The 14,116-nt window shown below is 33.5% G+C and overlaps 1 protein-coding gene across 1 annotated transcript in view; it reads right to left on the bottom strand.

Moving 5' to 3' along the window:
- The window catches only part of LOC119766616 (potassium voltage-gated channel protein Shaw-like), a 174,846-nt gene extending 162,112 nt beyond the window's left edge, over window positions 1–12,734 (bottom strand). The window contains exon 1 of the mRNA XM_038251566.1: window positions 12,175–12,734. The gene's annotated coding sequence lies outside the window, so the exon portion shown is untranslated. The remainder of the gene's footprint in view (window positions 1–12,174) is intronic.
- Window positions 12,735–14,116: the final 1,382 nt, after the last annotated feature.

The raw sequence follows: 14,116 nt of genomic DNA, 5'->3' as shown, positions 1-14,116 counted from the left end.
CCAGGAAAATTTTCAAAATAAAATCGCCTAATGATTTGGGTCAATAAATCAAAATTAAAACATAAATCATACTTTCCCCCTCCCTGTACAAACAATTTATACAAACAACCACACACATGGGATTCATTCAGTTGAGCAAACATCGCACTGAATGAATAGCAGCGCCATCGTTGCGGTTTGCAGCTGATAAATTTAATTACACTGCAATAATTACGACCGACACGGACCTGGTCACGGGTGGTCACTGGAGAGCTAAACATAGAATATTATGATTCCAAGCGCAGAGATCGTGTTCAATTGTCGAGATAAAACGGTTCCGGGACCTTCCGCTCCCTGCGGTAGGCAGTGTTTGATTTGTTGAACAACACGAACACATAAATGCAATTATGCAGGTTGATTTGCGCTGTTAAAAGGTTGCAATTAGTTGATTTTGTGTGTGTGTGTGTGTGTGTTGGGGGGGGGGGGGGAATTGAATTATTTTAGATAAGTGGTGATTAATTTAAAGTTATGCTTGATTACTTTCAAGGGTTATATTTACCTTCATTTAGCATAGAGTTATTTTTAAATTATTTTCCAAAATGCATCAACTATTTACCAGAATAGTTATTGAAGTCTCAATAACGTCAACAAAATTATAAACAAATTGCATTGAAATATCTTTTCAGAACATTTTTTTCTATGGCTATAGCTTTTAACAAATTTTGAAAATTTTAAAGATTTGAGGATTTGAAGATTTGAAGATTTGAAGATTTGAAGATTTGAAGATTTGAAGATTTGAATATTTGAAGATTTGAAGATTTGAAGATATTAAGATTTGAAGATTTGAAGATTTGAAGATTTGAAGATTTGAAGATTTGAAGATTTGACGATTTAAAGATTTGAAGATTTGAAGATTTGAAGATTTGAAGATTTGAAGATTTGAAGATTTGAAGATTTGAAGATTTGAAGATTGGAAGATTTGAAGATTTGAAGATTTATTCCTGTCTCTTTCATCACCCAATATTACCTCAATTAAGTAATTACAATATTATTACCCCCACCTCCTCCCAACTCCCCCATTCTTGAGTACACAAATAATTGCATCCAACACAAATATATATTCATCATTTTCCTTCCCAGTTGGCAAACTACACCGCACTGTAAGCTCGCCCACGCAAACTGTTTACACAAATTAGCATCTTGCTCCCTCCGTGACGACGACAGTTTCAAACGAAAACAACAATAAATCTAATCCAGGGCGCCACGCGATCGGATTTCCTGACAGCTGTGCGATTTGTTTACGCGCAATTTCCTAAAATAATGCAACAAATTTCAAGGCGAATGTGTGACCACGACAAAATTTTGTTTTATTAGACAAAATATTTCTTTAAATAATCTTTTTTTTTTGTAAATTTGAAATCAATCAAAAAGCTCAAAATTATAAAATAGTAATGTTTTATTTTTATTTAAAGCACATTTTTGACACACCGCGATTTCAACCACCCTGCCATGCGTTTCCAGACGAAAATTAAGATGAAATGTTTTGGCAAACTGCAGCGGCAGCTGTTGCGGTTGCATGTGCAGCACAGCGGTGCTAAATCAACAATTTTCTCCTTCATTTCCATTACCAACTTCAAACGATGCATTTGCACCACCACACAAGAGCAAACCCTGCGGCAGCTCGAGCTAAAAAGTGCTCGAGAGGAAAGTAAACTCACGTGTGGAAAAATCGATTTTTGTTAAATCTTAAATCATGTGTTTGTATGTTTTTATAGTTTACAATGTTAAATTTAAATCCCATTAAATATACATTATTCAATTTCCATGCTAGATTCAAAATCTGCCCAACTTAAGTTCTCTCGCACAAACTCTCATATGAAGTAAATATGTCCCAAACTTTGAGAAAAGGGATAACCCTTCCCTACAAACTCCTTTTCTTCATTATTCTCATACCATTTTAACTCAATTTTACGAGCAAAGAGGAATTCCAATACGGAAAAAGAAGGGTCTCTAGAATCTTACTCTCGGAATTCTCCAAGAAAAAAAAAAATAAAGCCAAAAGGATACACGCCCTAACTTTTGCTTTAACCCACGGCGGTGGTCGGCACAGACAAAACTTTTAACAACAAGTCCAGCAAAAAGAAGCTTGGGCTCGGACACAAAAAGTAAAGATTTTTCCCTGACCCACCACAGGCGCTCTGGTGTGGTAGCTGGCTGTTGGAAATCCGACACGGACTTTCAAGGAAAAACTTATGGTTGGTTAAAAAGTAGAAAGGAAAAAAAAACGAACCCCCCTTACAAACAATAATAGTAATAATAATAGCAAAGAAAGAAAAGTCTGCCACAACAAAGGGTTTGGACAAACCAGAAAAGGAGTAGAAAAAGCCTTCCCGAGAATACTCAAGATGGCAAAGTTTATAATACAAATTGAATGCTGTTGAGAGGTGCTTTTCAACTTTTTTTTTTTACTTTTTTGTGTGTCCACTTTCCGAACAGAAAAGACAGCCCAAAAGAAAAACAGCTTCCCACCAAAGAAAAAGACGCGTGGGTTTTACCGAAAGTTGGGGGGCCTTATGAAGGGAATTAATTATAAATTCATGGCAAAACGTCGGCTTAGTGTTTGGTTTGCTTGGGGAATGGGTGGGGGTGGGGGTGGTGTTTTGCTAAACTGCCATCGAGATGATTGTTATTGTTTAAAGACAATTGAAGAATTGGGGGAGGTTCGTAATAGGGAGGTGTTCTGAGGAAAATTTAAAGTAATTTTTATTGATATTTGAGGGCAATTGATTCGCTTAAAAAGAGATGAATAATATTTACTCTGTGTTTTATTAAGAGTCAGACAAGTATTTTTTTTCTTTGAGACCAAAGAATGTGATTTAAATGTTTTTTGTTATGCGTCAAAGAATGCATGCATTTTGATTTTATTTATTAAATAGTTCCCGGTGTGTCTCAAAGAACAAACAAAACATACAATATTCAGCCAGTCTGATAACGTCATGATTCGAATTCCCGGACGCTTCGAAACCCGGACACTTCAACTTGTTTTATCAATTGTTTGGATATAAGTTCACATTGTGAATGTCCAAACTGTGTTATTTGATGAATTCTAACGTCAACTATCATTTACAGTTTGTTTGAACGCTGTAGTTAATGCCAAAACAATTAAATAAATTAAAATTATAAGTTTACCAAAAATGTGAAACATTTCAACGGAAATATTTCATAGGCGTCCGAAGTACCGGGAAGGCAAAGCAGAAATTTATGTTTTTGATTTTCTTAGATTCTAGCCATTTTTATATAAACTATCGATTGTTTTGATGTTAATAGCTTATTTGAGACCTAAAGAATGCCATTCACTAACATTTCAGTCCAAATTTGTGCGATTCATAAGCAAAATCGCGTGTCCGGAATTCGAAGCAAAAGTGTCCGGATTTCGAATCAGCTTTTAACAGTGTCCGGGATTTGAAGCACAACAAGTCATTTTAATTTTCAAATTCTGATGAAAAATTGTTAGAAAAGACATATTTTGTATGCATTCTCTTAAAACTGACTGTTTATACTAAATCCTGATGATATTTCTACATTTCCAACTTATTACATGATTTTTTACCAGCTATAACAAAAAGAATATGGTACTAAGTGTCCGGATTTCGAATCATGACGTTATCAAGCATCACAAAAGAGCGGCTAGTTCTTGACATTTTTTGGAGTGCATCAAAATAAACTGTCGGGGATCTTAAACTACTTTTATTTTTTAAGATTTTTTCGAAGATTTTATTTGGAATTTCTTTTAAAAAATCTCTTAAAATCGATTCGTCAAACTTTCATGAATATGCCATCAGAACAGTGTTACTCAATCGGCGAAGAATTCAAAAGGATGCTGTAGAAATTCTATGTTTTGAACGTTTTTGCTAAAACTTTAAACTTTTTTCTTTCACTTCCTTTGGTGAGTTAAAACAAACTTTTTTTAAGAAATCCGTTGATGTAAGCTGAAAACAAATCAAGGAAAAATAAAAAAAAGTTTTTATATAAATAAAAACGATTTTAATTTTTTATGAGTTTACTCATTTATTCTCATAATTGCAGTTCATTGAAAAATATTTTTTTAAATAAATTACTTTGAATGTGTATTAGGATGTAACAAAATTGACTTTTTGGCGGGCATTCAGGGGTTTGTTCCGGATGGCATGCTGAGCCCAAATTCCATATATGAGCTTGATTGGACGTAACAGGAGCTGGCGCTTCGCCCTTCAATTTTAAATGGGATTTAACTCGTAAAAATACTTCAAAATCAAATGGCGTCTCGGGCATCGCAAGGTGCGACGCATATCTTTTTTGCCGGGACCGATTTTTCGAAAAAATGCCAAACTTTGAAGGTCTTTATCGAGCTCCAGGGTGCTCCAAACTTCAATGTTATGTGTATCAAAAGATGCGCAAGGATGTGGCCTACACGCCAGTGATGTTTTTGATAAACGCGTTAGTGGCCAAAGTACCTCAAAAATAGACATTTTTGAAAAAAAGTATTTTTACGGGATAAATCCCATTTAAAATTGAAGGGCGGAACGCCAGCTCCAGTTACGTCAAATCAAGCTCATATTTGGAATTTGGGCTCAGTATGCCATCCGGAACAAACTCCTGAATGCCCGCCTAAAAGTTATTTTTTTTACACTCTAATGTGTATATTGTTTCAAACATGAGGAGGCCTTGAATATTTTTGATCATTGATTGATTGAATGAAAAAAAAAACACATTTTGGTAATCAAATATTCAAATTTAACTTAAATGATGACACAGACTTTTAAAAGAAAAATAAACAATAAAAAATGCGATTTACTTTTTTGTTTGCGATTTGATTATTCGAAGTCTCATACCTTCGGATTATCGATTCTGAACTGTACTTTTTTGGTACAGTATTCGTAAGTTTCCACATATTTTTTTTTTTTAGTAATTCCCTCGAGTTTTGGGTTGTTTTCGATCATAAGAGTTCTTATGATTTTTGTTAGAGATTTTCTAAAAGATTTTTGGTAATTTATTTTTTTTTCTAAGAATATTAACTGTTTTTTTAAAGAATACTTGTGAAGTGTTCTTTTTAATTATTTTTGCTTCTGAAAAAAAGATGAGTTGATTTTTGTGACATTTTGCATTTTCTTCTAACAGGAACAGTTAGGCCGTTGCAAATATTTTTTGAAGTTTATGTCCCTCGACTCTGACCAAAGTCGAGAGGGCGGCAAAAAAATAAAAAAGTATAAAAATTTAAATTACAAGCCATGGCTTCAACATTTTAATGAAAAATGTGTTTTAAAATGCATTTTACACCTGTCCAATTGTTTTGCCATCATTTGTTTCCAAAATATCTAAGTATTGACGAAAACTTTTTTTTGTGATTTTTGTACACTGGAATTTCATAAAAATGTAAAACATTTTTAAACAAGCCCAAACATGCTACATACGATTATCAATGCAGAAAATGCATTTTAGATTGTTTTCAGTTAATTAGATTTCTATTTTCATGGAAATTTTGAAGTTTTTTGGAAACATATTTTTTTTGCCCCCTGATTTTTCAGACCATTTTTGAAGGAAGGGGGGGGGGGGCGACATAAACTTTGAAAAATATTTGCACCGGCCTTAGTAAAAATTAATCTTAAAAAAATTTATGAGGTTTTGCATTCATTTAACATAAGCACACAGAAAAAATCGTGATAATGCTTCAGAAAAAATGTGTAATATTAGTTCTGAAAATCTGTATTTTTACCACTAATGTCACTTTTTCAGTCTAAATTGAGGTGAAATTACTTAATTAAAGAAGTAATAATTCAACCTTCCAAAACTTCACCTTCTAAATTTACAGCATTTTTTACTGTGCAGATAAAAAAAATTGTTAAAAACGATAAAAAAAGATAAATTAATTCCATAGACATAAATTAACACCAAAAATCCCAAGCTCGTGAAAATTGGGGCATTTGTATGGACTTCCCCAATTTTTGGAACTTGGGAGTTAAGGTGTTAAAGTCAAAATTATGATTCTTGTGAATTTAAAGGTTAGTTTGAATAAAAGGGGGTGGGTGAAGGAAAGGGCTAATGAAATTCATGGAAATAAGCCAAGGGAGAAAGGATCGAAAAGGTTGCGAACCACTGCTTCACTGCCAATGTTCGCATAAATGTCCCATATGCAAAAACAGTAAGCTGATAAAAACGCATTTAAAGTTTGTCCCATACATAAGGCTACGTGTTAAGTTTTCGCAAAAAAAAACTGGATTTCCTCCTGATTTCTAGAAAAAAAATACTGGATCTTATAGGCTCTTTTGAAAGAGCACACGATTTTGAACCAAACTGCATCAAAAATTCGAAATCGATGAAAATGCATATGGGACATTCATGCGATCAGGGGCAGTTCAGAGACTCCAAATAAGATATTTTTTTCAAATTATATCAGCTTTAAACTAATTTTGAGAATTTTGAAAAATTATAATTTTTTAATTTTATGAAATTTTTCATATCTCTGCACATAACGAACCAATAAAAATTTGATTTGCATAACTTGTTCTTTAAAAAAATGTATGCTAATTGATTGCGTTTATGGTGCATGACAGCTTTTCTAGAGAAATATCGTATAAAATTGATTATAAATCTTTACAAACATTGTTTTTTGTATAATTTTTATGTTATTTTTGAATAAAAAATCTAGAATCTTATGTTTGTTTGATGCAATTTGAAGAAAACTTCATAAAACCCATTAATTGTTAAAGGTGGGCAAAAAATGCTTTGCACTTATCGGATAATGCTGTTTTCGCATAGTTTTCGAAATTTTTTTAACAGTTTTGTGTCCGTCAAAATTATGTTTTAGCACAATTGTTATTAACTCTTGATAGCGTTGCCAGATCTCCAATGTTTTGGGCACGATAGAAAGGTTTTTTGATTACCTAGATGCAAGCTTTTTCTTCCAAATTATTGAGATCCGGCCTCGGATAATACTGTAAAAAGACTAAAGTGACATAACTTTTGATAGAGTTGTCAGATCTTCAACATTTTTGATGCGTTGGAAAGGTCTTTCCCACGCTTTTTACATTCTTCCGGACTTTAGTCAAAATAGTTTTTTAAGCATAACTTTTTAAGTTCCGTAAACTGGGGTCAATCGGGACAAATGGGGCGAATTGGGACAGCAGTTTTAACCATGTTGGAACACAGTATTTTGATTTTTCTGGTTTGTTTCGGTTAGAACAGACTCAGGCCAAAAAAATGTGTACATTCATTTCCAAATTTAAAAGTTTTAAGTGCTCTAAAAACTGCTGTCCCGATTCACCCCAGATTACGGTACTTAACTAAACATCACCATTTATTGATAGAGACTTATGGAAGCCCAAGATGGATCGATAGGGCCAAAAAGAACAAAATCGGTTCAGCCAGTCCCGAGATAATCGAGTGATATTATTTTGATCAACATCCACCACCCACCCAGACATTTGCTCAGAATTTGATTCTTAGTCGATGTGTATACGTGGAGTCTAGGGTCTAGGAGGTCAAATTAAGGAGTTCATTTTTTGAGATATTTTAAAGCCTTTCCTCATTGAGGTGAGGAAGGCAAAACACTCCGAACCCATAAGTTGAAAAATTGCTTCATTTAACCTGTAAATTAATATTTTCAGATATAGAACATTCATGCAAACAATCATTGGCGGCAAAGCCGTATTTGAAAAGTAATGACAATTACACATTATGTTTCAATCTTTTTAAACCAACTTTAGAACCTTTCCATCTTAGTGCAAAGTAACAATTTTTTTAAAGTATTAGATGGATTAAATATGCTCTAAACATTGCATTTTCTTTTTTGACTCCGAGATAACAATACAAAAAAAATTATACAAAAGATCGCAAAAAAGAAACAATGTTCTATTATCTTCTGTAAAAAAACCCTTCCAACTGACCGAACACTCGCCCAGATTAATCTAATTCTTGTTTTCCCCCCACTCACCCAACCCAAGTCCAGTATCCGGTTTCAGCTGGAGCTGGAGTTTCTGTGTTTTTTCTCCGTTCCCAAGCAGACTAATGTAAACGGAAGCGTGTGCAACAGCAGAAATTTGAGCAAAAATTAACGATCGATCACACCGGACTCGGGGTTCGGAAAAAGCCAATTCTCCCCTCTGGCGTGCTCCGTGCGAAGGATAAATAAATAATTTCGGAAAATCAGATTTTTTTTTTGCGCTGCTGTCTCGCCCGGTTTGCTACATGTTTGAGTGCGATTTTATTGAATTCTGAGGCAAAAACGCTTCCGGCAGATATCTTTTTGCGCTCTTGTTTTCGGAAGTGGAAGTGGGCAATAATTTTAATGGGCAAAAATAAACCATCGCACGGGGATGGTGGCAGGAGGGCAGGGATGGACACAAAAATTCGACCCTTAATTTAGCGAATGAATGCAACATTAAGCTTGCAGAATTATGTCAAAAACAGAGCACATAGAAACGGGAAATAAAGCTCTCTCCAGGCTGGGGACGACGATGTCGAGGGAAATCAGAGGTGCGAGCAAAAGTAGCAAACTTGTAAAACAAAGGAAATGATTTTCCGGCAACATTGGGACATGGAGAGGTTCATATTTTGTTGGCAGAGTGGGGGAAAAAAGGGTTCCCGGAATGTGGGTTAGGAGGGAGGACTTAATGGACTATGGTTTAGTCAATTGTGGCGGTGTGTTTCTGGTAATAGCAGGTGTAATCGAGTCTTTTTCTAAACGTAATGAGTTTGACCTTTTTTGCTCTGTTTGCCAGAAATGGCATAATGAGGGCTTTTTGGCGTGGAATAGATGCTCGTCAGCAAGTTTATTACGCTCGATTTATTTTTGGCAATACAGTGAAAATCACAAAGTTGAGTAGACAAAATAAGTAAACAACACAGGAAAACCAAGGCATAAATGACCTTTTAAAAAGTACTCTAGATTTGTCAAATAATATTTTCTCAACGTGTTTTTTCAAATGCAAAATTTAGTCTTTCTAAGCGATAACGATAATGGGTTTCGTTATCGTCGGGACGATAACGATAATCTATCGTTATTGGGTATTAAACGAAGCAAATTTTTATGCTCATGCTTCAAACATACATTCAAATTTTGCTTTATATAAAACTTTGCTTCGTTGAATACCAATACAAACTAAAAATAATAAAAGTTTAAGTATTTTCAAAAAATTACTAAATTATGTGAAAATTTGAGCGATTTACAAATAAAATAATAAAGTAAAAATGCATTAAAATTTAGGATCTATTGCAAATTTTGAAAATTTAATTGTTTTTGAAAAAATACTACATTTTGTGAAACATTAGTGTTTCAACAAACAACTGTAATAATCGAAAAATGCATATCAAATTTCGCTTCATTTGATAAACATGTTGCAAATCATTAAATTTGAGTAATTTCGGAAAAATACGATTTTTTTTAATGTTTAAAAAAATTAATAATGCGCAAAAGCATACAGAATTTCGCTTTGTTTGAAACCGATACTGCAAATTTATAAAATTTGAATTATTTCGGAAAAACACAGTTTTTCGTAAAAAATAGAATTTAAGGGGTTACATACATGTATATCGCAAAAAAAAAGTCAGAGGTTAGTATGAGCGCACCCTTCAACTTTTTTTAATTCTTTTTTCAGGACATTAAAATACACATTTTCACCTTCCAACAAAACAAATTTGAAGATATTTGGTTGCATCATTACCGAGATATAGCAATTTCAAGTTAGCAGTTTCAAAAAACGGGTGCCACGATATCTCAACACTGTCTTGACCAAATCGGCTCAAAATTTTGATGAAGACTCATTAAACCGGTCCCGTGTGCATGACGAAACCCGATTTTCGAAAAATTTATTTAAAAAAAAAGATAAAAATATTTTTGTGTTTTTCATATAAAAAAAACGTTAGTTTTTGATTTTTGTATTTTTTTAAAAAAGCAAATTTTAAATATTGGGCTTCGTCATGCACACGGAATACATCTTGAGAGTCTTAACCTCAAATTTCAGTCAATTTGGTCCACCCCATCTCGAGATATCTTGGCACCCGTAAATCATCTTGGGGTTTAGAGAAAAACGCCAACAAAGTTTGACAGCCCGCTTTGCTCATGGCAACATTTTGAGTTTAAATCGTCTCTTACTCAGTTTAATCATGAAATATCTTCATGAAACTTCCAGGAGTGATTGATAATCATCTTTTGAGTAGATTTAACAAATATTCTGTGATATAATTTTTTTGATTTTCTACATGTATGTAACCCCTTAAAAAAAATAATAATGTAAAATGCATGGCAAAATTCACTTTGTTTGATACCTCCTATATTGAAAATTTGAAAATTTGATTGTTTTCGTAACTATACGCTATTTTGTTAATTTTTTGTAATTAAAAAAACTCAAATAAAGTGAAAATTCATGCATAATAAACGCATACTGCAAATTTAAAAAAAAATGAGAACTTAAAAAAAAACGATATTTTGTTAAAACTTTTGTATTTTATAAAAATAAATCTCTAATGAAGTGAAAAAGCATACGAAATTCCGCTTTGTTTGATACCTGCTTAGAGTTAAGAAGAAAATATTTTGGATTGAAGCAAGAACACAATGTGTTATTTGATGTAAATCATATTTGAGTAGGGCGAACCTATTGCAAATTTTAGAAAATTTGAGTAATTAAAAAAAAACAGTAATTTGTAAACAATTTTGAGTATTTATAAATTCAAACTTACTACATTTACAAAAAATAGTTTTATCGTTAACAACCTTGATTTGCTTACATTCTTTCTAAAATTTTAAAACCCCGTGAAAATTGCTTTGTTTGACGTCATGTTTCTTGGAAAATTTAAAATTTACGCAAAATTGTTTTGACTACTGTTTTAAATGGATAATTAATTTTGCAATCGAAATTCTTTGGTCTGTCAACATTATTACAGGATTTGCTCAAAAATTTAATTATTTTCTTAATTGACATTTATTAATCTACATTATTTTTGAAATTTTTAAACTCCGTGAAAATCGCGTAATAAACTAACTTTACCGCCAAGTTTTGATTCTTGTATAATTGTGTTTTTTTAAAAGAAGGTAAATCTTTCCCCACCTAATTTTTGAACTAGTTACTGTTTCTAATGAGAAAATAAATTTACAATTGATGATTTTGTTTAGGCCACATCTTAAAATTCGCGAAACGGAAATTTTTTAGTAAAAATCAAACATAAAGTCACTATATTTCCAAAATATTTTTCGATTGATAATTTCGCATTGAAAGCAGTAATCATAAAGTAAGTTCAACAATTTCTATTTTTTCTTCAAAAATCATCGCTGAAAAATTGCAGGAGATTGTACTGAAAAACATATAAAAAATCGTTAAAAAATTAAAAAACGGTTTTTGGAAATAGTTTTTTTTTTAAAATGAAAATTGCTAAATAATTCCATGCAACTATTTTTTTTTAAAGTCCCCATTATTACCTACATATTTGCCGAAGACACCAAATCGATCAGAAAATACTTTCAAAGGATTCAGATTTTTCGATTATTTGCGTACACAAAATGAACTATTTGGTCAGAGGACAGACCTTCAAAAAGTGTTATTTTTTCAAAGAAACTTTTTCTTCAATACATTTTTGTGCATTTTTTTTTGAAATTTATCAATAAAAAGATCACTTCTTTTAAATTTGATTTTAATTGTAGATTTCACTCAAACATGACTCACAGTGTGCTATCAGATTTCATATTTATTAGCAATTTTGTCTAACGAATTCTATTTAATGTGGTCATTTAACTGAGATCTAGATAATAAACATAACCACTTACAATACTTTTACATCTCATAATTACAATCTTTTTTCACAGACAATATGATAATGCCTCACGATGCAAAATAATTATCTCATTACATCAAGCAACGCGAGAAAGAGCGCTGAAAATCCGTCGGTATCTTTCCCAGTACCATGTTCAGTACACACCAAGACCTCCCATTACAACATTCATGAACCTTGAAGTCCTCCTGCAAACACACACACTGATTCACCGGGTATCATAAAAATCTTAATTGCATCGCGCTATCTAGGCAATTACACCAACCAGAGAGGACCAGTAGACCGGAGTCGGTTCTCGACGGCCAGACCATGTCGTCCAACACAATGGTTAGCCCCGGCTTTTTTTGTTGGCCCCCCATAATTAACCTAGTTTTATGATTTTGACGTGTAACCTACCTTCCGTTGAGTTGCTGGATTCTCCTGCTTCTAACAAGGTAGAACCGGTTGCGGTGACCCACGACCTTATCCTGTGTGAAGCTGTGCTTCCTATCTCCGTTACTGAACTCCCCGACAATATGACACTTGCAGGAATTTTACTGCTCCCGTCGAGATTATCCGCTAGCGGTAGATGTTTAATGGCACTCCGTGTAACACAATCCGTAACGACTCCCGACCCACTAATGGACTGTAACCAGGTGTTTCCAGCAGATCTTCACACCTCGTTCCGGCCGAATCGCCACAATCGACACAACCCTTAATTATGGACGAGAACCATTCCGCGGGAAATCACTCAACGGCAGGCACTAATTGCGCTCGCAGATCTTCACATCTTCAACACCTCAACCAGACTCTTGAGAGTTAACTTGCTCCCCCACTCCCACACGCGTTCAACACCCACCAACTCCAATGTAATCCATTTGCCACTAATTGACCACTTGGGCAGGACAGGCCACACACACCGGTGACTTCAACGGTTTCAACCGACGACCATTTTTCCACGACCGGATCCGCGCGAGTTTCGAACTGAACTGAGATCCTTAAACCTGCCCGTCCAGCATCCAACGCAAATCATCCCAGAAACCTTCCAACATTCACCATGAACTCTTCCGAAAAAGAAACCCGCTGAAGTTCATCCGAGCTTTGCGCAGAATCGCAAAATTCACCCGAAAGAAAACGTGTTTGGTTCGCACGTGGACGTCTACGTCACACGGGAAGCCGGCTAAACTGTTGATATTCGTGTTCCCTCTCTCAATCTCTGGCGGCGTTTTTGAGTTTTTTGATTTTGGTTTAGCTTGTTGGATTTTTGTTTATACTGGTTCTGGCCGCGAGCGGGAAGGTTGGTTCGATGGTTGTGGGAGACGTTTTCCTGGTCTTTGTTGGTTCTGGGTAGCGAGGGGGATTTTTCAATTTTTCCTGTTAGTTTTTGGATTTCGACATTTTCAAGGGGAAGGCAGTGGTGTTGGGATTTGAATTTAGATGTTTTCTTTTTGGGTTTCAACTTTGAACAGAGTGATATTTTAATATGATTTTTTTATGTGAAAAATCAATCCATAACAAAACACAATAAAAATCTGATTATAAAAAGATAATCTTTCTCAATATTTTACTATACCTTCATATTTTTTTTTAAATGTTTAATTTTTAATATTAACTGAGCAGAAATCTCTTATCTCTTAATCTCTTAGAAATCGGACTTTTTTTAAATTATAATTTTTGTATTTTTTGATCTGACTGAAACTTTTTTGGTGCTTTCGGTATGCCCAAAGAAGCCATTTTGCATCATTAGTTTGTTCACATAGTTGATGTATGAAAATTCAAAAATCTGTATCTTTTAAAGGAATTTTTTGATCGATTTAGTGTCTTCGGCAAAGTAAAAGGTATGGATAAGGACTACGCTGGAAAAAAATATACGGTAAAAAATGGTGATTTTTTATTTTATTTTTTTTTTGTCACTAAAACATGATTTGCAAAAAAAAACTATTTATCTTTTTTTTTTCATTTCTGAATATGTTTTAGAGGACATCAAATGTCAATTTTTCAGCAATTTCCAGGTTGTGCAAAAAATCATTGACCGAGTAATACATTTTTTAATCAATACTGATTTTTTTCAAAAAGTCGAAATGTTGGTCGCAAAATTTTTCAACTTCATTTTTCGATGTAAAATCAAATTTGCTATCAAAAAGTACTGAAGTGAAATTTTCAAGAAAAAACAATTTTTAGGTTTTATAGAAAGTAGTCGCAGTTTTTCATTTTTTTAAATTAGTCCACATGTTTGCCCACTTTTGAGAAAAAAATATTTTTGAAAAACTGAGAAAATTCTCTATATTTTGCTTTTTAGAACTTTGTTGATACGACCCTTAGTTGCCATGTAAAGGTTGAAAATTGTTGTTTTCCACAA

Source organism: Culex quinquefasciatus, chromosome 2, assembly GCF_015732765.1.
Source record: "Culex quinquefasciatus strain JHB chromosome 2, VPISU_Cqui_1.0_pri_paternal, whole genome shotgun sequence".
Taxonomy (NCBI): domain Eukaryota; kingdom Metazoa; phylum Arthropoda; class Insecta; order Diptera; family Culicidae; genus Culex; species Culex quinquefasciatus.
The sequence above is the reverse complement of the archived record's forward strand: the minus strand, read 5'-3'. Positions and strand labels throughout refer to the sequence as shown.